We start from the raw sequence: 22,582 nt of genomic DNA, 5'->3' as shown, positions 1-22,582 counted from the left end.
GCCCTCCGGGCGCCGGTCCTCGGCGAGCGGCCGCCACTCCGTGGCCCCTGGCGGCGCGTCCTCTCCCACCTCGGCCAGCCTCCCCGTCCCGGTCCCCTCTCCGGCGGGCCAGCCCCGCGCCGGGGTGGTTCTCCTTTCCCCCCTTCTCCGGGCGCCCCCGCGCCAACTCTCGCGCCGGGATCGCGGCGGAAACCTCCCTCCCCTTTCGCCTCCTCCGGCTCCTTCCCTCCGCCCCTTCTCCGCCAGCCACTGGAAGCAATTCCTCGGGGGGACCTGGGGCTCCGCCGCCCGCGGAGGGCAGCCTTTCGGCGCGGGACTCCGGGGTTCTGACGGGGCCATGTAAGCAGGTAAGCGGCGTCTGGGGCGGGGAGTCGGGCCCCAGGTTGGGGGCCGCCCTGGGCGCTCCGGGCGCCTTGCCGATGACTTGGGCAAACGCTGGCCACGCCGACTTGGGATCGGCGGCCCGGGACGCCTGGCAGGGCAGCGGGAGCGCGAGGGGGCCGGGCAGCTGGACTTGTTAAGTGGCGGTGGGAGCCGCCCGCAAATACGCACGGCTTGGAGTTACGGTGGAAGGTGTGCGCTGTCTGCAGAGAGGACGGTGAGACTCACACTCTAGCCCCCTCCTCCCCACTGCCGTTTTCTTTTGGGGAACCACAGAGGGCCTAGTGAGGGCAGCTGAGATACCCAGACGGCGGGGGCCGGAGGGTGAAAGCCGTCACTGTCTCTCAAGCTGGAGGGGGTCCCCCGCCGCGACCCTCCTCTGTTCCACAGCCCCCTGCCCCTGGTACCCCCCCACCCCCCAGGAGACAGGATCTTGAGAGGGAGAAATTTCCATGCTCTTCCACTAGGCCACAGCCTTGCCACCAAACTCCTGGGCTTCTTTGCCCCTACTTGTGTGGTCGGCCGACTCACAGGGAGACCCTGTGGGCCCCTAATTTCAGAACAGGTCTCAACCTCGAACGCCCCAAGTTCTGAGTATTAAGATCCAAGGGTGGTGTTCAGACACCGTCTCCGCTTTCTCCTGGCATGACCCCTACTTCTGAGGTTTCAGCGCTAGGAAGAGGTTTTTCACCTTTTTGAGGAGCAGTGAGGGAGCGCTGCCCCGACCCCCGTTCCTTCCCACTTCCTCCAGGTCCCCCCACCCCACCCCTCCCTACAGCTTAAGGCCGATTGTGGGCTTTCGCCTTCAGTCCGTCCAGGGGCTGGCCGTCGGTCTTTGTGAAGGTGAGGAATTTCCAGACCGCCGGCTGCGGATGGGTTACAGGGTTTCCACCAACGTGTGAATTTCTTCAAATGGGTTAGTTCGTTGGCCCATTCATTCAACAAACCCAGTATGGCAGATTCTCCCCCTGGGCTAGGAACTGGGGATACAAAGATGCTAAAACAGGATGTAACTGCAGCCTGCCAGAGGAAACCCACTGACTGACCTGGAAGCAGAGTGTACTGAGAGGGCCTGGGAAGGCTTGGTCCAGAGGTGAGGGGGCCAGGTGTGCGCTGAGTCTGGAGAGTTGAGGTGTCGCTCCCCTAGAGGACCGATTAGGAAAGTGCCTTCCAGTGGGAAGGAAAGAACTTGTGCAAAGGAAGAGTCCAAAATGCGAGTGCAGAGAGATCATACCTAGTAGAGAACTGGGGGCTGAAGAGGGATTTATGGCTTGGTTGGTTCAGTGTAGCCAGGACAGCTTTTTTTTTTTTTTATTAGATATTAAACTGGAAGCACTTAGGAACCAAGTAGCTTCCAGCGGCACACGCATCTCTCGCTTTGGATGCCTGATGCTGGTTCTGCAACAAGCAGTGGTTGGGGGACCCTCTACATTTTCATTGACACTAACTGGCTCATGCTCATGCCTGGTTTCATCAGAATGGTACTGATTCCCTTTCAAAGGGCCACCTGACAGCAATAGGTGATAATACCGCAGCTTACAGAAGCTTGTATTGAAGTCGCCTTATCTTTTGGTGATGGCGTTAAAAGCATGTGCCTTGGGAATGATAGCCTTAACGAGTGGAAGCTGGAGAGCACAGATGCCCTTCTGCCTAATCTGCCTGGGCGTCTGTGCTGTGCAGAGTGAGTTCGTGTGTGTGTCGCTGTGCTTGTTGTAGTATTCTCCACTTTCCCACGTCATCGCAGCATCAGCACAGTTGGAGGAATGACTTCCTTCCTCTGAAACTTTACAAAAAGCTGAACGCCTTCTAGCAGATTGTTGTCGCCTCCTGGTCCAGGATTCAGCGGATCCTGCCTAGAAAGCTTTTTATAGCGCAGCAGCCTCCTGTACGTGGTTTGCTGCTCAAGGGTGCCTCTTCACTGGCTGAAGTGGCGGTGTAGTATTATTCATAGTGGCTGCGTCCTGGCTGAGGTGGCGGAAGTCCAGCTCTCGGTGACCTCAGACCAGTACATGTGAGTGAGAAGAGCATACTGACCTCCTGCAGTGCTGGGTGTTTGCCTCAACCGCCCCCATCCCCAAAAAAGAGAAAAACAAGAACACACCTTTCTTTATCTCAAGAACAGCCCCTGGACAATGGCTTTCCTGAAGGTCTAGGACCTTCGTGAGAGAAATGGCTCAAGAGAAACTCTTGCTATTCCCAGGTACCGGTCCAGCCTCCATCATTGGCTTAAACATATAGTTGTTATTATTAACACTAGATATTCAGGTTTGTGTGGACCATGTGGAACAGACAGCTGTAATGGAAAGAGCATTTAGACTACTTTCATGTGGAGGAACCTTAAAAAAATCAAAGAAAAATTAGGATGTTTGGGACAATTCTTGCTTGTCCTGAATGGATGAGCCAGAAGTTGACAACTATGAGAACTTTTCCCTCCAGTGCCTTCCCTCCTTACTAAGAGTTTCAGTTTTTGGCTTCAGGGATGCGAACATATACCCTTGGATTGTACCTTGTCCCCCACCTGGGTTCCGTATTCTTATCCTTTGTCACCTGCAATCCTGCATTTGGACTTCTTCAGTCACCAAACACTGTGCATTTTTTGAACTCATTCTAAGCCTCAGTGCAGTGTACCTTGTTAGAGATAAGGCAGAGGAAAGAGATAAGATGAAATCTTTAGCCATTTCAATTATTGCTGCTTGTGCTGCTTGACAAAGAATGAGGGAAAACAAGCACGTTTTGGTGGAGAAGAGGTTAAAATTGATGTCTAAAACAAGACTCTGTGGTCTCCCCTTACTGGTTTAATTTACCCTTCCCCCCGTCTGAGCCCCAGGGAGGGCTTATTGAATGGTTCAAGGTGTGTGTGTGTAGCACATTCAGCAGCTTTTCTGGCCTGTTGGTGTGCTGGAGTCGGAGATCCGGGGTTGGGAGTTCGAGATATAGCTCAGTTTGTGTCCCAGCTCTGCCGTCTTTTAGCTGTGATGTTGGCTGCTTTGCAGCCCTTCCGAGTCTTCCTTCATCTCTAAGGTGGGGCCAGCAGTTGTTAACGCGCCAGGATACTCGGGGGAATTCTGTGTAATGCCCTGTGCCCCTCTGCTAACAGTGCCTCCCTCACACTGAGTAGGTGTTGGGTCAAGGATGGCTATTTATATGTTCCAGGAGTTATATGTGGCCATGAATGCACTCTTTGTGTGTCACATTTTCCCCAGCAGCCTGAATTCACATGCGTGCCAACATACACATAAGGCTTTGTTTTTGACATTTTTTTTTTTTGGTCTGTTGGCTCAAAGCAAACGTGTTGGCTGGCAGCTGCTAGCCCCTCATGTAGAAGGAGGGTGTGAGTTGCAGGACCAGGCAGTAGGTTAGTTTAGGGAGGGAAAGCCACGTAGACGAGGGCAGAAAAAGGGATCCTTTCCCCGCATACTGCTTCCTATAATGAGAGGCTAGTGCTAATACAAGGCTCCTTGCGATTCTAATGTTGAAATCCAGTGAATTCAATGATGTTAGAATAAATCCACCTGCCTTTAGCAAGAATGCAAAAGGTAGCCGATCGGCACAAATGAGTCTCTGCAGCCTTGCTCTCCTTCTTTGAAGCTTAGGTCTAAGGAGTCAGTTGCAAGGAGCCTCTCAGGTCCTGCCAGCTTCAGGTCGCTTGAACTTTAATGTTGCCTTTCATCCGAGAAGCCTGAAGTATTTGGCAAACATTAATTCACTGATCTTCATGTCAACCTCCCAGCAGGAGGGGATGTTAGAAGAAAGGAACCACTCCTAAAACGTCAGGAGGACAGGTGTGCAGTAACTGTTCCAGAAGCCGAACGGATTGTTAGAGCCAAGAATTGATTGAGGATCCTACATGATACAGGATTGCAAACAGGTCCCAGGTGCAAGAAGACCCCTTTGAAGAGTAGAGGGAGAAAGTTTAGGAGAATGCAGATCAGGCGGTGGTTTTTGCAGTGGAAAGGGAGAGGAAATCGCATTGCGAGGACCAGCCATTGCCTTTGCTGTGTATTGCACGCATGCTGATTATGAAAATAAATAACCTCTGAATTATTTATAATTTTGAATGAGAGGATATGATGCAGTTCTTGTGGATGAGGATTTAGAGTCGCTGAGGTAAAAGGTAAGTGACTAAGTACCTTTTTGTGGGATAGGAGTGGTTATGTGTCCAAGCTGGATTATAAATGGCATTTGAACATTGTTTTAATTTCCTTTCCCTTTTTCCTGTTGGTTCCATATGCCTTGGTTTTGTTTCACTCTCCACTCAAGCTTTTGTTGGACTTGTTTTATGGTCCTTGCTACTGGAAAAAAACACATTGTGGCCAGGCTTGGATCAAGCTTGTATGTAAAATCTGATACGTGGCTGATTTGGCTTAGTTCCTGACGGGACTCCATTAGGCCCAGCTCAAGGATTTCATCCTGAGCCTGGTCAGTTAGCTTGGCCCAGAAGTCTGTTGCATTTGCAGAGGTCCTGTAAACCCTAGGTGGCCATCCCGTCAGTGCTTGATGCTGGTCAGCCAGGAGGTGTCTGGTGAGAAAAGGAGGAAAAGCGTGGCATGACGTCCCCTGTGAATCTGAGCATCCTTTTCACATTTGTGATGTTTGAGATTTTAGTACTGACCGATATTCCTAAATTGGGGAGATTTACCGTGAGGGCTGCTGACTCGATCTCCTTTGGCTTCATTGTTGAAAATTAGCAAAAGTTCCTGATGCTTGTCTTTGTGCAAATTGTATCCTTTTCCAGCATTTCCTTTCCTCAAGTCTTTGGGAATCTGTCGCCCAGGAGTTCTTTCACACTCCATTCCCTTCAGGTAATTGGGACATTAGCTAAGGTGGTAGTGAGCCTCAGAATCACCTGGAGGGCTCATTAAACACTGTTTGCTGGTATTATCCCCCATGCCCACCCCAGCTTCTGATTCTGCAGGTCTGGGGTGGTCATTGAGAATTTGCATTCCTAAGACACTCCCAGGTGATGCTAATACTCCTGGTCCTCGGTCCAGCATTTTGAGAATGGCTGAGTCATTTTGGTCCATCCACACCTGTCAGCCTTGCGTGGTAGTCACTTAAGTTTTTCACTGCAGTGGTTTGAATGATTCTGGTTCTGGTGGTTTTGGCACTCCGGAGAGGCTGGGAGTCACTTAATGGTAACTTATTCCTAGCTAGGCCCATGGAGAGCATGAATTAGATACTTCCATTTTAATGGATTTGCATGCCACCCCATCTGACCCCACCGCTCGGTTCTGAACAGTTTGGTTTATCTGGTACTTCTCTCCGTCTGCTTATCCGCTATTCATGCCCAATTCTACCTGTCTCAAATTGAACTCATTAGTTTCTTGCCACAAAAGCTGCTGCCTCTGTGTTTCCTGTCTTACTGACATGAATTGACTTAGCTGCTGAAGCCAGGCACTTGGAGTTCTCTTCAGCATGTCACTCTTTGTTAGCACCCAGCGCCCCTGCCCCCGCCCCTCCAACCCCCATAACAAACCCAATTAGTCCTTAGATCCTTTGAGTTTGTGTCTCTAAAGTATCCTTGATGTGTTCCTTTCCCTCCATCACCACTGCCTCTTGGGATTGTTCAAGAGCTTCAAAGGCTGTCTTTCACATTCTCTTCATCTGTTCACTTAAATAGCTTTTTAAAACGCAAATCTTTATAGTATATAAATTCTTACTGTGCCTCTTAGTACCTGTATGATAAGGCTTCCTCACCCTGACTACCTTTGCATTCCCATCTGCGGTTTTTCTTGTCTCTATGCGAGGGCCCTAAGACCCTAAGGGTGATGTGTAATCCCCGCTCCCTTATTCCTTACATTCTGACCCAGACTGACCTGTTCCCCTTGGCTGCCTGCTTAGCCCCCGCACCTTCAGCTAAAGCTTTCCCTGCCCTGACACTCCTTCCCACCGCCAGTTAGGCATTCCTTTCTTTACAGTTTTAGAACATTTTGCAGTTAGCTCTATCGGTAATTTCTGTCTCACCATATTATTTATGTTTACCTCCCTGTCTCCTCTGTTAAGTTATAAGCTTCTCCCGGCAGGATTTACGTTTTATTTTTTTTTCAGAATCTCTGCCCTGTATGGAGGTTGGCTAGAAAGAGCCACGGCTTACCTTTACTGGTGCTGGTTCTATCCCAGTGTTCTTAGCACTTTGTATTATATCTTTCAACAACCCTGTAAAGTAGGTAACTATTATTATTGCTGTTATGCAGAGAATGAAATGGAGTTGACTTTTTATAAAGAAGTGTTTAAAGAATCCATGAATGAATGCGTTTCTGAAATGCTGACCTGGAGGTTTAGAGCCCAGTTTGGTGTGGAATTTATTGTTTATTCTTTAATAGGTGTGGTGTGCTGGGAAGATTATATCGTGTTAATGACTGTATGTGATTTTCAAAGTTAAACAGATATCAGTGCTGTTTATGATACACATCTTATTTGTTCGTTTGAGGAGGCGAATCACATCCCTGAGCTGTTTTCTCAAGCTACTGAGACTCTGGCTCTTATTGTTGCTTTGTTTTACTTGGTTACTTTCAAACACATAATTATTTTCTTTCTGTTTTTCAAACCTAGGAAACCTTGCAGATCAAGGGAGTGTAAATATCACACAAAAATTAATAAGTAGGAACATTTGGGACTTAAGGCATAAAACAAAATTGTTTTCACAAATTTAGATGTACTATTGATTAGAATATGTTTTATTTCATTTCTGTGCATTATTTTCTGTAGTACCTTACATTAATGAGGAAAAGGCAAATCACTCATTATTCAACCTCTGAGTTACTAGTCTTTAAAATGGAAAAGAGAGAAACCCTCCATGACATTGTCATAGTGTCTGCCAACCTGTCCTGAACCAAGATATCCTGTCCTACATGGTGTTGTGGTTTAGTTGCTCAGTTGTGTCCAGCTCTTTGCGACCCCCATGGACTGCAGCCCACCAGGCTCCTCTGTCCATGGGAATTCCCAGACAGGAATACTGGAGTGGGTTGCTATTTCCTTCTTCAGGGGATCTTCCCCACCCAGGGATCAAACCCACATCTCCTGCTTGGCAGGTAGATTCTTTACCACTGAGCCACCTGGGTTCTGCCTATAGAACCATGTAATAAGAACCATGTAGTCAGCAGCACTGATATCACTGATGTTATCCCCCAAATCATGAGGTGGGCTTTAGTCATTATTTCAGTTCTCAAGTAAAAGGAATTAAGGCAGATCTCATGGTCATGAAAGTGAGTTTGTTATGAATTACATGTACACACTATATATACTAGAGCTTGATCCTTTAAGGTTCTCCACGAATAACACCAACCCCCCCAACAATGTTCCTCTGATTTCTTCAACTTTATGTCCTGCTATTCCCCAGGGTTCTGCCACACTGCAGCTGTTTCCTGAACAGGTCCCAGGAATCCTAGAGCTCAGCCATCCTAACCTGTCAAAAGCATCTTCAAAGGTCCACTGTAAATACCACTCCCCTGGACAGCCTTCCTGATCTCACCCGCCTGACCGGGCCCCTCTGCAACTTTTAAAAAAAACTTTATTTGGCTCTATCAGGTCTTATTTGTCACAGGTGGGATCTAGCTCCCTGCCCGGGGATTGAACCTGGGCCCCACCCTGGGCCGTCTGTGTTGGGAGCGTGGCGTCTTAGCCGCTGGACCACCAGGAAAGTCTCGCCTCTGCTACTTCATCTTGGCATTAACCTCTCTGTGCTCTGCATCCTGGTTAACCTGCTGTATCCCTCTCTCGAGCCTGCCAGTTGCCCAGGAGCTGCCACTGACCTCACTGCTCTCCACGTCCCTCCTTTGCCCTGGCACAGACTGCCCCAGCTTCTCTTCTGCTGCTGGTCACCTGTCCCTGTTCATTTGGGTCTGCGTCATGCTTGCCCCGGGGATCCCCGCTGAGGCTACCCCCTTTCTCTCCATGACAACAGTTCCTTCAGGAAAGACGGTCATCTCGACCTCTTTTTGTCACCTGTCCTGCTGTGCCAGTGCGGAGACCAGTCCACCCTCTACACTTCAGAGTCTTGTTTTAAACACATCTGGAACTTCCCTAGGGGTCCAATGGGTAAGACTCTGCGCTTCCACTGAATGGAGGGTGGGGTGGGGTGCAGGTTTCATCCTTGGTTGGGAACTAAGATCCCACATGCTGTGCGGTGCAGCCCCCCAAAACTAAAAACACACGTCTGAATTTTCCTTCTCTTTCTTACAATCTGTCTTGCCATTTGATACTGTTTAGAGATACGTACACCAGTCATAGAAGTAAAGTTGAACCTTGAACAATGTGTGCATTAGGGGCACCAACCCTTTGCACATTTGAAAATTCTCCTGTAACATAGACTTGTGTACCCGCTGCCCCTGAATCTGCATTCCACATCCACGATTCAACACGTGCAGGTCAGGTAGCACTGTAGGTACTTACTGTTGGGAGCAATCCAAGTATAAGTGGACTCGTGTAGTTCAGATCACGTTCAAGGGTTAACTAGGTAGAGAAATGCCAGAAAGACCATAAATGCCAAATACAGGGGAGGAGGTGGCGGTGAAGGTGAGCAGAGAAGCGTAATGTTCTTTCCTCTCCTCAGCTGAGTGGTGGGAACACGTATGTTTACTGTGTTCTCTAGTATGTCTAATGTACTTAATTTTAACAATACACAAAGCTGCCCAAGGTCAAGTGCAGACTTAGCTGAGCCTTCTGGGCTCTGCATGCATAGCTCTTGTTTCCAGCTAACCTAACTTCTAGCCTGGGCTGGAAACATGTCTCACGGTTGAAACATTGTGGCTTTGACTCACATCTACTGTTACTCTTCGCTTGAATTCCTTTTCCCATCTGGTCACATACTAATTTCTTCTGTATCTTCTTAGATGTTTTGTCCGATGTTCCTTTTTTATCATTTGGAAGAGTTCATTGTCATCTGGTCTGTCTTCCTTTGGTGTTCTCCTCATTCTTCACTGATAAGCATCGCATTAAATTATAGCTGTTTGTTCATCTATCTCCCCATGGTTTTGAGCTCTTTGGGGACATGTTTTGTAGATTTATTTATCTTTGGGTTCTTGGCACCTGCTGCAAAGTAGATATTCAATAAATGCTTGGAATTGTTGAGTCATAGATGTAAGATTAGGGTTTTTAATTGAAGTGATTTTTTTTTAAAAAGAGCATGTCCAAAAAAACTTCAAAGCAAATTGAAGGAAGGAATATCTTGTGGATTCAGTATCAGAAATGTAGACTGTAGACTGAATCGATTTATACATGTGTGTGATAAGTCACTTCAGTTGTGTCTGACTCTTTGCGACCCTATGGACTGTAGCTTGCCAGGCTCCTCTGTCCATGGGATTCTCCAGGCAAGAACACTGGAATTGTCGTGACAGTAGTGGGTTGTCATGCTCTCCTCCAGGGGATCTTCCCAACCCAGGGATCGATTTATAAGTCAAACTCATGATTAGTTTTAGACATTATTTCTTCTGCTTTTCCCATGTACCTTATGGTGACAGGGGATAGTGTCATTGTTTTGGTTTGCTCTTGTTTAGTCTGTCCCCTTATGATCATGAACTGTGTTGATGTTTTCTGCAGCAGTGTCCGAGGGTCTGTGTGAGTCTAGGTATGGAAGCAGATCTGGGCTGTGAAGTGGTGCCACTTGGTGTAAGGGTGACTTCTGCTGTCAATGCTGCTTGCTCTGGGATAGAGAAGCAACACATCCTCATGGAGGAGAGGCAGCAGAGTTTATTTTTGCGGCAGACGTGTCCCACTGCAGAGCTATAATAACCATAATGAAAGAGGATTATGCTGTATTAGGTTTATGAAGGGTGTACTGGTCTGTTACCAGGGTCAGTGGTGACAGCTCAAGCCAGCAATTAGGTTTCATTAAAGACTCCAGCAGGCAATTAGCATTTGTTTCTGCCAATGAAATCCTATGATCTATTAACCATATTCTTTTTCACTAGACATTTTGTAAACTGTGCTTTACATGACAGAGGTACACTTTTTTTTTTTTTTAAGACATACACACGTCTCCAAATTATCATTTGAAAAATGGGCTAACTTTTAGACTCCCTGTGTTTAAATCTGTTGGCTGTACTAACATTCTGGGTGGATTGTGCTCTTTTAAAATCTGTATATTTTTAAAAGTTCATATAGATTTTTTTATTTAAAGGCAAATAATTTGTTATGGAATATTATATAATTATGTGATTTATGAGGGGGAAACAGTGTGACTGATGTGAAACGAATTATAATAAAACTCTAAAATAATGAAATGACACCTACCACTTTTAATTATATTCTCTAGAAAATTATTGTTTTACTTAAGAGGCATCTAAAAATAAAGGCTGGGAAGGATGATTTGTGCTGTGTTTCAGCTGAGCAGCTGTTTGGTTGTTTTGAAAATAAGGCTTATTTTCCAGGGGGTGGGTTTGGTACAAGTGAATGTTTCATGTAGCTTCATCCTTAGGCATGCGTTTAGGCATTTAAACTTTGCCTGTGAATATGATGTGATGTTTACACTTACTATATCATTAAAAGAAATTTCCTCCCTCCTCTCTTTCTACCTCTTCCAGTCCTTTCTCCTTGCTTCTTTCTTCTTCCCTCCCTTCCTTCTTTTGTAATAAATTGCCTTCATGTGGAGGACTCTGATAGGTTAACTGGGGCTTCCCTGGTGGGTCAGTGGTAAAAAATCTGCCTCCAGTACAGGAGACATGGGTTCGATCCCTGGGTTGGGAAGATCTCCTGGAGGAGGAAATGGCAACCCACTCCAGTATTCTTGCCTGGAAAATCCCGTGGACCGAGGAGCCTGATGGGGCTACAGTCCATAGGGTTGCAAGGAGTTAGACATGACTGAAGTGACTGAGCACACACAGAGATAGGTTAATTACTGTGTATGTATCAGGGATGATAAAAAGGAGAATTGCAGAGTACAGCCCATCAGGCTGGAAACTTGGTGTAAAGGTCTGTACAGATGTCTATTTCCATGAGTTACTTAGGCTATCTTCCTGTTGTTTGACTCTCTTGGTTCACTTATTTTTCTCATTTGTAGACTGGTATCCCCACCCAGAGATAGAATGGTAATAGTGGCTGAGCATAGCAGCTTGAGAAGGAAGCTGCTGAGAAGCTACTGGAGAAGGAAATGGCAACCCACTCCAATATTCCTGCCTAGAGAATTCCATGGACAAAGGAGCCTGGCGGGCTGCAGTCCATGGGGGTCACAAAGAGTCAGACACATCTGAGTGACTATCACTCACTCACTCACAGCAGCTTGAAATCTGTGTACATGAGCATATTAAAGAGTCCAAGAAGTCTTGCAATAAACAAAAACAGGTTGAATTTATTTAAGGACTTTCTTTTTAAGTCAGTTTTATGGAACACGTAATCTCAAGGGACATGAATATTATATAAAATACTTTCTAGGAAAATCTCAGTTTAGAAGGTGGCTGTAATAGAGAAAACTTGTTTGTTGTCTTTAAGAAACCCCACGTCTAAATCAGAGAGTATAGTGACTTAGATTACTAACACGAATAAGCATTAAAAGTCTTTGTAAGCAGATTAGGCTAACTTTATACTTTTTATTAGTTGAATTTTGGTGGGGGGAGTGGCAGTGTGGGGAGAGGCACAGAACAAGAGCAAGTTTAAAATAAAATATCAAGACTTTATTCGCAAACCAACTTTCAAGGAAAGTTGTAGGAATAGTAAACATCTCATTTTATGTATTTGTAATACATAATGTTCCAGTTGGATTTGAGGCACTACAGCAATCTCATCCTTCAAAGAAAAATTCATGTATCTTCATTTATCCATCTAGTTGAGGCCAGAAGCTGTGATTAATATATGCACTACCAAAAAATCTTGATTCTCTGAATTTTGGCAGCCAGCCACTTCCCCCATTCCCAGCCCTTATCATTCTGCCTAGAGAAAGCAGCCTGGCTTAGGAGGAATAAACCGTTGAGGGCTGTAGAAATGTCACTGCAATTATTTTATTAATAGCTGCCACTGTGGCAGTTGTTTTGTGTAACTGGGCACTTAACACAGATGCTGTGACTATCACATGACCAGTTTTTCTCTTCCATGGCCTTTTTATTATCTCTAGCTAATTTGCTTATTATTTCCTTCAGTTTTCCCCACTTTCATTCCTGACCTTTTACGAAGTGGAACTTTCTGTATGGAAACCCCTTTTCCTCTACAACCTTTCAATTCATAACAGTCTTATGAAAGAGAAGTTATTTTTATCTATAGTTTATCTTTGAGACATATAAAAGAGGTTATTAGCTAAGAGATCACAGCTACCAAGTGGAAGAAGTGGATTTGAGCTCATTCCAGGTTCTGAACTGCAACCCTAGGCCCAGAAATCTATGCAGGTCAGGGACATCTGTTCTTCCTGCCTTTCTCTTTCTTTCTTTCCTCTTATCCATTTGTTTAATAAATGTATTTTGATGTGGAGGTGGGGATGTGTTTCTGAGGTCTTAATCTTTAAAAGACTCAGCAACCATTCAGGTAGCCACTAGGCACATGTGACCTGATGGCATTTGAAATGTGACTAGTTTGAGTTGCGATGTGCTGTATCAAGTACACACCAGATTATTGCAGAATTAGCACAACAACAACAAAAAGAATGTTAGGTATTTCATTGTAATTTTAAAAAATTGATTACTTCTTGAAATAATTTTCAGATATACTGAGTTCAATACAATCTATTATTAAAATTAATATCTTGTGTTCTGTTTTGCTCTTTAAATGTGACTACTGGAAAATTTTAAATTACCTATGTGGCTTGCATTTGTGGTCCACATTATGTTTTGAGGACATAATGAGTCCTTGAGGACAGGAGTGGTACAGATGGTTATCCAACTAAGCTTGGGAAACCTAACCCCTGAGTGATGCCTCCAGACTGAGGGAACAGTGGATGCAGACGAAAATTAGAAATAGTTTTTGGTGATGGTGAAAAGCAAACTTGATGGTGCCTTAGGATGACTAGCAGAGAGAGGCTAATATTAGCTGGCATTTATTTACTACTTACCATGAGCAAGTACTTTGTCAAGCACTTTAAATGGATTATCTTTTCGATCCTTGTAACAACTCTGTGATATAAGTTTTCTCATTGGCTTATTTTGTAGATGAGAAACCTCGGGCTTAAAATGGCTAAGACACAAGATCCTACATTAAATACTAGTAAATACCAGTATACTGTGTAAGCGCACAGTAAATACTAGTTTACTGTGTCACACCATTGGCATGCAAATTCAACTACATAAATGATGGAACTCAGTGTCAAATCTGGGCATGAATCCAGAACGTGTACTTGTAACCCCTCTGCATCACTGCCTCTCAAAGGCAAAAGAGAAAACATTACCTGGAATCAATCAGTAACAGTTCCTTGATTTATTCAGTGCCTCGGAAGGACGCACATTCCTCCTCGCAGCCCTGGCTGCTGTCATCTTTGAATTAGGGAATGCAGTACAGCCATCGATGACATCAAGTTATCAAGAAATGGTGAAGTTATGCTTAGTTTACTCTCTTTACTAATCCAGGGTTGTCTTAATTAGAAAGGTATTTACCAGATATTGATCTTAGAAACTTTTAAGTGTGCTTCAGATTGCTTTTAACTGAGAGAAATTAATGTATCTCATTGCAAGTACAGATTTTGTAAATATAAGTATTAGATCTTTTTCTTTAGTAACAGCTATCAGTTCAGTTCAGTCGCTCAGTCATGTCCGACTCTTTGCAACCCCATGAACCACAGCACGCCAGGCCTCCCTGTCCATCACCAACTCCCGGAGTTCACTCAAACTCATGTCCATCGAGTCGGTGATGCCATCCAGCCATCTCATTCTCTGTTGTCCCCTTCTCCTCCTGACCCCAATCCCGCCCAGCATTAGAGTCTTTTCCAGTGAGTCAACTCGTCACATGAGGTGGCCAAAGTATTGGAGTTTCAGCTTTAGCATCAGTCCTTCCAATGAACACCTAGGACTGATCTCCTTTAGAATGGACTGGATCTCCTTGCAGTATAGCTATAATACTTTCCAAAAATTGGTAAAAGTGTATTTTACAAATCTATTTAATTTTTTAGCCTTTGTTCTTATGTAAACATATTTTTGTAATTTTATATAAATGCCCCTGCAAATACACGTGTTTTTCATCTTTCTTACTATCTTTATAATGAATGTTATATATATACATATAATTGACATACTGTGAGTTCCTTTTTTTAATTGTTGGAAATACATTTATATTTCTTGCGATCTCATAAAAGAATATAATGAGAATCTTCACATAACAATTCTTTTGAAAGTCTTTATTGAATTTGTTACACTATTGCTTGTTTTATATATTTTGGGTTTTTGGCCCTGAGGCTTGTGGGATCTTAACTCCCTGCCCAGGATTCAAACCCCAGCCCCTAGCACTGCAAGGCAAAGTCTTAACCAGTGGACCACCAGGGAAGCCCCACATTAACAGTTTTTAAAAATTACTACTGAATTTGTTTGATAAATTTCTGTGAGTAACAGTACTTGTTCTAATAAACACGATTTTTGAATCATACAAATGTAGTGGAATTTCAAACAAGTCATAAATAAATTCAGAGGTAGTACAACTTTATTTTCTGGTAAGTAATGTCTTTTCAGATGTTGCTTTTGCACAGTGTTTGATGACTAGAAAGTGGATCATCCCTGAAAATAACTCTTGCTTTTGTCTGTGTTTTTTTTTTTTTTAACAATTCCCTTCCTTGTAGTCTGACAAAAGAATTTGATCAACCCTGAATTCTTACTTTCTAAAACCAATTAACCTTTCACACTATATTCACTTTTAGCTTAATTGTTCACTAATCTTTATATCATTTAATGCAGAAAAAAGTGTGTTGGATAGAATTACTTCTGTTATAATTATGGTCTGTACATATATATACGTGTGTGTGAAAGTCACTCAGTCCTGTCCGACTCTTTGCATCTGAGCCACCAGGGAGACCCAAGAATATTAGAATGGCTAGCCTATCCCTTCTCCAGTGAATCTTCTTGACCCAGGAATCAAACCAGAGTCTCCTGTATTGCAGGCGGATTCTTTACCAGCTGAGCTGCCAGGGAAGCCCTATATTAATATAAAGGTAGGATTTAAAAGGGAATTTAAGATATATAAATACCTGCTTTATCGATAAAAATAATAATAAACTTGTTACATCATTCTCAGTGAGTTAATTTCTGGTGCTTGTTGGCTTGCCTTATTTTATATAAATGTCTTTGGTAAATACCTTTTAGTTTCATCTTCTATTTTCTTACAAACATTTTCAAACATGTTTTCCTATATCAGCTACTCTATACCTTGCCATATTTTCATGACCGTTGTATTAGTTTTTGATATGATAACAAAAGAGGTTCCAGCATCTCAGTGGCTTTATGACAACATTTATTCCCTGTCTGTGTGATGTGAGTGCTGCGGTGCGCTGTGGCTCCTGGTGGCTTGACTGGGCCTTGGTACCACTCCACATGTCTTCATATCCGGGACCGAGGCTAAAGGTCAGCCCCCATCGGAGCATGCTGTTCTCATGACTTAGGTCAGGAATAATGTTAGAGGTGAGCAGTCTCGTTTAAAGCTGCTGCGTGGAGGTGGCAGGGCTTCCCAGGTGGCACTAGTGATAAACAACTTGCCTGACAGTGCAAGAGATGTAAGAGACCTGAGTTCGATCCCTGGGTTGGGAAGATCTCCTGGAGGTGGACATGGCAACCTGCTCCAGTATTCTTGTCTGGGAAATTCCATAGAGGAGCCTGGCAGGCTACAGTCCATGGGACCCCAAAGAATTGGATGTGACTGAGCTCCTGAGCATGGAGGTGGCAAGTAATGCTGTCTGCTCATGTCTCATTGGCCAAAGTATGTCCCATGGCCAAGCCGCAGGCCAGTGGGTTGGAGACCAACACTGGCCTGGTTCCCAGGCAAGTCACAGGGACATGGATGGGATACATTATAGGAAAGGAACAAAGAGTTGGGATCAGTAATCTCATCTTTTATACCATCATTGACTTAACTGTTCTCTTATGGTTTGGTATTTGGATTGTTTTCAATGTTAACAGTTATAAATAGCGTTGCAGTCAACATTGTTGAACAAATTGCATTTATTTATCTGCAGAGTATTTTTTTTAAAATTTTTATTTTTTATTTAATAAATGGTACAAAGCACAATGCCAAAAACATTAACAGTTAAAATTTCACCAGGTGAAAAAATACTGTAGAATACACAGTTGTAAAAAGCTACATTAAGTTATTTTACAACTGCCTCAGGCTGCAAAAAGAAAAAAAAAACCCAATACCATACCTAAGTTATCCCTCTCTCAAAATAATGCCATTTATGTTATAAACCATGAGCACCCCATCAAAAGATGGGAACTGCTTTTGTTAATTCGTATATATATATATTTGTGTATATATATATATATATATATGACTGTATCACTTTGCTGTACACCTGAAACAAACACAACACTTTAAATAAAATATAGTACAATATAAAATAAAAATAAGTAACAGACCTTTGGGGCTTTACACTGAGTTAGAGTTCCTATAAAATACAGTTTCCAAAGTAGGCTATCTGGGTCAGAGGGCATGGATTGCTTATAGATCTTGTTACATATGGCCAGATTGTTCTTTACAAAGGCTATCAGTTTATAGCATCATCATCAATATTTAAGTATGCAGTCTTCATCCTTGCTTATCACTTAATTTTTGTAATTGTCAAGGATGGTATTTTAAAACAAAATGTTTAGAAGAAATTGTTTTCTTTTCTATTAAATTGAATAAAACCAGGGCCACTTATAATTTCCTGTCCCAGTTTCTGAAGGTCATTGTAAGTAAATACTCATTTTTGTCTTCTGTTTTTCTCAATACACTGTTTCTTTAATACACCTTATTCTTGCAGTAAAACAAAAATGGTGAAAAAAGTAGATAGAAAGCATATATTTGATTTGAGGTTTTATGACTTTTATCCAAAGCAAATCAGTAATTATTACTGTGGAACTAGGTAAATGGCTGAACCTACTCAAATTGCCAACTTTTGCTGCATATTTCAGTCTTAGGAGAGGAGATTTGTTTATTGTTCTGTTGCCTAACATTGGATGGCTTTAATTCCATGGCATTCAGATTCCCCATGGCCGTATGGTTTTTATAGCAGAAAATGCCAATTGAAACTTAAGAACCAGTCTTTCCTACAGTTTCCTCCCTCAGACTGTAAACTAAACCGCTTTATTACCAACTGCATCCTCTCTCTTGGCTTACTTTACAAGTGTCATGTTGCCCGCTGCTATACTTGATTTGGTTTCTGCTCAGAAATGGTAGTATCTGGACTGCCCATCAGTGTCCTTGGCTGTGCTTCCTCATGTAAGGATCTGAGATCTCACAGCCAAGGAAACAAGAGTTGCCGGACAGATAAGAGAAGTCCTTAGGCCACTCAATCCGGAGTGCATAGGCAGAATAAGCAGGTGTGTGTGTGTGTGTCAATCCGGAGTGCATAGGCAGAATAAGCAGGGGTGTGTGTGTGTGTGTGTGTGTGTGTGCATAGCAGAATAAGCAGGTGTGTGTGTGTGTGTGTGTGTACAATCATGCATAGGCAGAATAAGCAGGGGTGTGTGTGTGTGTGTGTGTGTGCATAGCAGAATAAGCAGGTGTGTGTGTGTGTGTGTGTGTGTGCAATCATGCATAGGGAGAATAAGCAGGTGTGTGTGTGTGTGTGTCAATCCGTAGTGCATAGGCAGAATAAGCAGGTGTGTGTGCATGTGTGTGTGTGTGCATAGGCAGAATAAGCAGGTGTGTGTGTGTGTGCATGTGTGTGTGTGCATAGGCAGAATAAGCAGGTGTGTGTGTGTGTGTGTGTGCACGCGCGCATAGGCAGAATAAGCAGGGGTGTGTGTGTGTGTTCGTTCGTTTGTTCGTTCGTGTTTGGATGGGAAATGGTGTGCTGGAATTTGGGGATGATAGGTTTGATTTTGCAACTACCATTGAAGTGCAAATGCCTCCCACCTCATTTAGCAGAGGAATGTTAAAAATCCTCAGAACTGAGAAATTCATTTTCGAGAGACAGACTGGTCAAGCTTGTAAGAAATATTGTAACCCAGTGGGAAACAAGTGTATGTGTGAGCCAGACATCAGTGTGTGAAACAGAGTTTATTTGAACAGTTACAATAGGTGCTGATTACAGAATGTTAAGTGTGAGTGTTTGTAGAGTATTACTATTGTGAATAGTAAGACTCAGTGTTGAAGAAATATTAATTTCAATAGATTTGCCATGAAAGTCTTTGGGTCTTTGTTCCTGAGATGGTTTCCTGTTTCAACTTAAGTTCGTTTTGTATAGGTCTTCTTGAAATTTGGTGCAAATTTCTTTGGAAGATGAGGACCCTTGCCTTATGAAGTTTTGATTTGGTAATTAAAATCTTTTGGGAAAATTGGATTCTAAGGCTCAAAGTAAGGAGAATGAGGATGTTTTATGTTAATAAAGAGAAAACCAAGTAATCACAGAACAGGAGCTTTTGAAAATCAGTGTTGTGAAATAGGATACTTGTTTCATATTGAGTGGTGATATACCTCGTTGAATTTATAAGCAGAAGGTTATTGCTGAACTTTTCTCAAAGGTTGTCATGCTCATTTTAAATGTTTTCTTAAGCTGCTGATAATTTTAAAGACAAAAGTAGTGCTTCTCTTTGCAGTGTGTTCCTCTTTTCCGATTTCTGTATTTCAGAGTTAAGGCTAATGGTGTGAAAGTGTTAGTCACTCAGTTGTGTCTGACTCTTTGCGACCCCATGGACTGTAGTCCGCCAGGCTACTCTGGGGATTCTCTAGGTGAGAATATAGCAGTGGGTAGCCATTCCCTTCTGCAGGGGATCTTCCCAGGGATCGAACCCAGGTCTCCTGCATTGCAGGGAGATCTGAGCCATCAGGGAAGCCCAAAGGTGTAAAATATATGTAAAAGCATATTTACATATTTTTAAGGGTGTAAAATATATGTAAATATAGCTTTTAGGTCTGGGATTGATGGTCCCACTTATGGGACCCTGTACAGTGTTGCCCCAGATTAGTGTTCCCTGTTCACTCCTCAGAACTTTTCCCTTTCTCTTCTATTTTCCTTCCTTAGGCCTGTGTGTTGGCCTAAAAGTGGAATCCACTTACATAGTGCTGTGCTCTGAATGTGTCCCCCTAAGATTCATAGGCTGAAATCCTAACCCCCAGAGGTGATGCTTTTAGGAGTGAACTTTAAAATGCTTAGGTTGTGAGGGTAGAGCCCTTATTAAAGAGATTAGCGCCCTTCTTAAAGAACTCCACAGAGTTCCCTAGCCTCTTCTGCTCTGTGAGGATACAGTGAGAAGTCTGCAGCTTGGAAGAGGGCCCTCACCCAATCGTGATGACACCCTCATCTCAGAATTCCATTCGCCAGAACTGTGAGCAGTAAGTTTTTGTTGTTTGTAAACCACCCAGTCTGTGGTATTTTGTCCTAACAGCCCAAATGAACTTGGTCTCATGGCTTCACCCGATGGGTGATTGTCAGGCGCGATGTTGTGGTTGTTTCCCTAGGAAGACCTGTGACTTCTAGACAGTTTTGATATACCTGCATCCAACTGACGGTGTCTTTCACCAGCATGGAATGTTCAGTGCTTTTTACACATAACATAGACTTGGGGTTCTTCTCTCCCATGTTGGTCATGTAGTACTTAGTACCTGTTTGTTGATATCCACAAGTTGCCTGAAGCTGTTCGTGAGGAGGGCAGTGGCAAAAACCATGTTAATTTCCCTCCTGTCTTCTTGCTCCAGGTTCCCCAAAGAAACATAGGCAACACACTCAACAGCTTAGAATCACTCAACAGCTTAGAATCACCGCCCATGAGTTCTGTGCTTGTGGGCATCACACTGAAGTCCCATTTTAAAAAAAAAACATACTTCAATTCTTTTTCTTTTATTTTTGGCCATGCTGAGTGGCTTGGGAGATCTTAGTTCCCTGACCATTCATCTTTATGTGTACTTTATTGATTTTTCTTAATGTTGTTTATAGATTTTTTTGGGTGGGGGAAGCAATGAAGAGAAAAAAAATGTAAAAAAAATAAAAATCCAGACAGCATTTGTCTGAAAGACTTCATAATCTGCTTAACTGTATTCCCCAACTACTTTTTAGAATTTTATGTTTGGTTGACTGTGATTGGCTACGCATATCTCAGCATGCATTTCTGTGCTACTATGAAATCAGGTTCATTTTTAAACTACTTGAGTATTCAGACTCCGGGATGTGCCTGCTAGAAGGAAATATTGTTATGCCAATAGGAGTTTTTAGTTGATGAAAGGAAATGCTAAAGAAGAAGAATTAAAAGTATAATTACCGTAATGTTTAAGGGTCATTCTGAATAGGTAGCAGAAGAATCAGTGCATGTAACAGACTCTGCTTCTTTTATAGCAATAGGTAGAATGATCTATTTCTCTTCATTATAAATTTTTGAGTCCTGAACGGATTTGCCAAAACCCATTAGTCCTTTTGAGTTGAGAGTGAGCAGAGTCCCTTTGAAAGTTTAGCTTCTCAGTATAATTTCTCAATTGGCATTGGTCGTTTCTGGTTGAACTCAAAATCAAGTTCCTTAACTGGCAAAGTCAAAGACCAGACCTGATATGTAGACAGCCTCTGTTGGCATTTGGACAGAAATTTCCAGATATCCTGGGACATGTGATCTGAGTCTTATGTCTTGATCAGGGTTTTCCCCCGTGAAGGCATGAGGGCTTTCCTACTGCCCTCTTGGATAATATACGCGTTTTTTCCCCTTTCCTGGCTTGTATCTCTGGTTCTTTAATTCTTCATTACTTTCTTCTGATTTTCTATTCTACCCTCCTGTTCTGTCCCTTCTTTCATCTATCATTTCTTCCACACATCCCAGGTTTAATATAAAAAAACAAGCAAACAGGAACCTCTAGATTTTCAATATCTTGCCAGTCAAAATGCTCAGTCTTCTCTGCTGTGTCTGGGCCAGTCAAGACAGGGTTAAGAGCTTGAATATTTTTGTTCCTGGGAGCTGTGCTCAAAGAATTGCTGTTCTACTCAAGTTAGTTCTGTCTCTCTCAAATGATACGTATCTTTCTAGTGTCTGGGTACCTACCTCGAGTTGTTACTAAACAGACTTTCAGGGTAGTCTCCTTGTTGTGCATATTTTACTGGTGATTGAATACATTAAAATGATATTTTCTCATAGATTACTATTTAACCTAGAAAACCGAATAATGACTTCTTTGCATGATATTTGAGCTGCTGTTGGTATGTGTACACTCAGCTTGATTTTAATCACTTTGACCACACATATATCTAAAAAAGCTACTACCCCTTAAAAAGGCAGCTCTATTATGAAGTGACTAGCTTGTTACATGAGAGTCTGTTAGGTCACGTAAGATGAAACTGCGCTGGGCAGATGTGTGATGGGCTAAGTCCAGTTTGAACTTTTGCAGACTCTCCACTCATCCCCCATCATCACCCATGGGGTCTAGTGGAAAGTGCTCTCCTGTGCAATTTAAGAAACCCGAGTCCTACTTCTGCCACTAATTAGCTATTTTGGTTTTAGGCAAGTTTCTTAGCCACTCATAACTTCAGTTTCTTTGTCTTCATCATGAGTTTATTGATCTAGCAGAGCATGATTTCTCAGGTTCCTGGCTTCACACTTCTCTGAAAATTCAATAGTTCTGGAAAACTTTTTGTTTTAACTCTGTGGTTGAGTTTGTGGTCAGAGCAAAGGCAATCTCTGCTGTTACTCTTAGAAGAAACTACTAGTTGCCTGGTTTATTTTTGTCCAGGAAAATATTCAACTAGCATATTTAAGTGTTAAACTTTTTTGCAGTGATGGTTAATTTTATTTGAATGAATCAGTGGCATTTACCTTTGATCCTTCCCATAAAAAATGGGGGTTATCCTGTATGCTATATATGAACTTATTCCGTTTATTTAGATCGATACTAATTTTATTTGAGTATATTTTCAGAGTCTCACCCTGGTCATTGAGGTCATTTTAGACAGCTTTAGGTGTTTTCCTGCCAAAGCTTGGAAATCAGTGGGGTAAAAGGATGAGTAGAACTTACAGAAGTGTCTTTGTATTGTGGAAAGTGGAAAAGGATTCCAAATCTCGGAGATGAGCGCTGACTGTTGTTACCATGTAGGTCTTAGAGTGTTTGTGGGTTGCTGTATGTTACATGTGTGCCTGTTTGGCATCTCCTGAGCTGTGAGTTGTCTCCTTCTGGGAGTTGCAACATTGTCTCC

At 43.0% G+C, this 22,582-nt stretch overlaps 1 protein-coding gene across 2 annotated transcripts in view; it reads left to right on the top strand.

Moving 5' to 3' along the window:
- The first annotated feature begins 363 nt into the window (after positions 1-363).
- The window catches only part of PTPN14 (protein tyrosine phosphatase non-receptor type 14), a 205,035-nt gene continuing 182,816 nt past the window's right edge, over positions 364-22,582 (top strand). Inside the window, exon 1 of one of the 2 annotated variants that reach the window (XM_055419075.2) lies at positions 364-598. The gene's annotated coding sequence lies outside the window, so the exon portion shown is untranslated. The remainder of the gene's footprint in view (positions 599-22,582) is intronic. The other variant, XM_055419073.2, reaches the window with a different exon arrangement.

Source organism: Moschus berezovskii, chromosome 17, assembly GCF_049115385.1.
Source record: "Moschus berezovskii isolate FMDL1 chromosome 17, NW_MosBer_1.0, whole genome shotgun sequence".
NCBI lineage: Eukaryota > Metazoa > Chordata > Mammalia > Artiodactyla > Moschidae > Moschus > Moschus berezovskii.
The sequence above is the reverse complement of the archived record's forward strand: the minus strand, read 5'-3'. Positions and strand labels throughout refer to the sequence as shown.